Below are 3,429 nucleotides of genomic sequence, written 5' to 3'. Positions count from 1 at the left end.
TAACAAAATGGTTTAAAAGGTGACTAAGGAGCATAGAGGACAGAAAATGAATGGGAAGCAGTCTAGAGATTAGTCAGAATTGCAAAGAACTATCACGACTCCTAGAACTATAAAGATAAGAGGGACCCTTAGCCACAGCTGAACCCTTTGCCACGGCGGAGGAGTCAGGACTACACCACCTGAAGCTGGAACCGCAAAGCAGTAGTAGCCATTTTTAAAGACAAAGGAGGAGGTATGTCTCCCCTGGTTTCTCCCAGTCTTCTAACTGTCCTCCAATCCTTGTCCCACCAATGTCTTCCAGTGGCTGAACCATGCCAGAGCAGAAGCAAGCTGGTAAGAAAAACACAGAAAAGGAGTATATAGCGTTGCCCCTCCACCTACCCAAGACAGACACGTGTGTGCTTCTTCTTGGAGTTCGACCTTTATCCATGGGTGTTTCAGAATGTATTAATTTTCCTAAAATAGTGAAAAGTAGGTTAAGATTTTTGTTTTAGATAGATCACATCCCAGTTGCAGCATGGGTAAAGGAATTGGAGAGAGCCAGACTGAAACCAGAGAAGCCAGCTAGAAGACTTTTGCATTAGTTCAGAAAAGACAGAGAACTTGGATGCTGTGGGACATCGTTAACCCAGAAATGGGACAGGGGAGCAGGAGCAGATTAGGCTGAGGAGAGAAGGTCATTGATTTGGAAAATACTAAATGTAAAGCGTTCCAGAGGAGTACTGCAGAGTAGAGAGTCTGTGGCTTGAGTTGTCAGAAGGAACATTTGTCTTTGAAAGCCATTGGTTAATATAGCTAGTAGTTAAAGCCATGGGTGTGGTTGAGACAATTTAGAGGGAAAAGAGGATTATATATAATGTCAAGATGTCTCCAGAATTATATCACCAATTCTAACTAGTGTGAGGAAAATCAAGTAATAAACCTCTCTGTAACATTTTATAAAAATACAGCTTATATGGATCAATGGGCATAGAGCAATGGAGGTGAGCTAAGTGGTCTGTGAAGGGTTCTCTTTTGTCCATTTAGTGCCACTAATGTGCAGTGAGCCAAGTAAAAGCAGGAAGCTCAAAGAAACTGGATAAATCTCAACCTTTTATAACAGATAACAGGGTAGCTATCAAAGGAAGAGTGCATGAAATATCTATTCTAAAAAATAAAGTCCCTTCTGAAATTTCAGATTTTACTGTTACTCAACAGATTTGTATTTCTTTATATAAACTAAGTAATACCTGTACTTTGTCCTTTAGATAATGAGCACGTTCTATAGAGATGTTTTAATTCATATCTTGATAGAATCAGTTAATACAAATCAAGAATTTATCTATCAAAGAAATTATATATATATATATATAACGTGTTAATATATGTGCATCTGAGTATACACCATTAAAGAAGTTTGCCTAGAAAAATAATAGGTACTGATTTGAAATGCCTCACAATAATCTGAAGCAGATACGTGATATATGCAAGAAGTTATAAAGGAAACATTTCTCAGTTCAAAACATTTTAAATATCTCATACAAGTAACACCTGAAAATTACTGAAAAAAATGTAGAAAGCTATATAATTGTAATCACAATAGTAAAAACCAGAAATTTATCTGATTACTTGATGAATCACAGAACATTTTAAAAATAACTGGGAAATCATCGGCCGAAGAAAACACCCTTTTCCATTGGAACAATTTTAAAATACGCGAATATGCAAGTTATTTATACACACTCACCCATACATATATTTTAAGAACTACTCAATATCTTAAAAGCAATCACAAAATCAGTCTTAAGCTTAATCCTCATCTGCATTTTAATGATTTCAAAATATAGCCACATTATAGGGGTTGAGGTTGCATATTGCTACATTACTAGTTTCATAGCATTGTGGCTTTCCATCTTGGTAGCAATAAATTCTAGTAAACAGAGCCATTAACAGCGTCTTTATAGGGTCAGATGGAGCTATGGCATTAGAAGTGTGGTGCTAAGTAAAATTTGAAGGCTACTATGTTATACTCAACTATTTATTAAGGCATTGAAATCAGGTCTTCTCAGGGATATTTGAATGTTTTTCAAGATCTTTTCTCCCCTTGAAAATTCTAGCTTTTATGTGACAGTTTGGGGCGGGGGGAAGATTACCTAAGGTTTCACAAAGTTTTGAAGTTCTCATTAAAATATGAGCTTTATTTATAAAAGAATATGGCACTCTAGATAAAAGTAATAAAACTAGGTGATGAGTAAAACTGCTCGTGATGATGTTTGGAAATATCTGTGTTATGTTAATAATCTGATTAAAGGTAATAATGATTTTGAATTCTGATATAACATATGGAGCATCTTTCATCAGTACAATTCAACAAAACTAGGATTCCCTAGTTCTCCAAGAATGTGTTAAAGATTAGTTTTGTCTTAATAATATGAAATACCAATATAACATTACACTATAAAACCATCCATCTTTAGTTCAGAAAATTCTCTACTCACCTATGCATCTTTTTAAGTTGCAAAAACATAGTAAGTTGTATTACACATGTATCATTTTATGTGAGCATAAAAAATGAAAAAGCTATATAAATTTAAATTTTCTATTTTGACTTTTACTTTGAGTGCATGAAAATAACGTTCCTTGAAATAATAGATTACATAATTATATCCTGAATATTTAACAATATCAGTTAGGTTTTAACATAATTTGGAAAGATATTAGTGTTGAAAACAAATCTGGTTCTGTATCACCAGTGATATGGAAGATTATTTTATTTGTTTGTAGGCAAACATGTTTTACGTAAGCAAAATGTGTTTATGTTAATAAAAATTAGATAAAAGAGTCAAGTGCTTGCATTAGCAGCACCCATACTAAAAAAGGAACAATACAGAGAAGATCCTGCACAAGGATGACATGCAAATTCATGAAGCATTCCATATTTTAAAAAAAGAAAAAAAAAAGGAAAAAGTCAATTTTTATACATGTGATGTCATAGCCACTATTATTTGGGTTAGAATATAAGTTTTGGAAACTGAGTTGACTTAAAATAATACTAAATAGTAGCAAAAATGTCACACAGACAGGATAAAAATCTTGCAAGTGTTACGTGAATAACTGATACTGGAGAAGCATGGATGTAGTCTACTCCCTCTGCAATATTATAAAAGAAACTGAGGTCCAGAAAAAGTAGCTGATTCACACAATTTGACAAAACTCTTAAGTACAAGAGCAAGTCAGAATACCTGCCTCCTTGTACCAGTACCTTCTCCCATACTAGGATAAACCACCTCCCCTCTACCACTCCCTTGATAATTGCATTAATTGGGATAGACTTGAGTGTACAAATTATGACTGCACTCGTATAACTAACTCTTTTAAGAAAATTTCAGACAACCCTTTAAGCCATCAACTCAAAACAAAAGTGCCCATAAGTACATACCCTAGCACTTT

The 3,429-nt window shown here is 34.3% G+C and overlaps 1 pseudogene; it reads left to right on the top strand.

The window, feature by feature from the left end:
• The first annotated feature begins 2,825 nt into the window (after positions 1-2,825).
• LOC123789729 (U6 spliceosomal RNA) lies at positions 2,826-2,922 on the top strand (annotated as a pseudogene).
• Positions 2,923-3,429: the final 507 nt, after the last annotated feature.

The sequence above is a fragment of the Ursus americanus genome, chromosome 3 (assembly GCF_024610735.1).
Source record: "Ursus americanus isolate L20-20 chromosome 3, mUrsAme1.1.p, whole genome shotgun sequence".
Taxonomy (NCBI): domain Eukaryota; kingdom Metazoa; phylum Chordata; class Mammalia; order Carnivora; family Ursidae; genus Ursus; species Ursus americanus.
The sequence above is the reverse complement of the archived record's forward strand: the minus strand, read 5'-3'. Positions and strand labels throughout refer to the sequence as shown.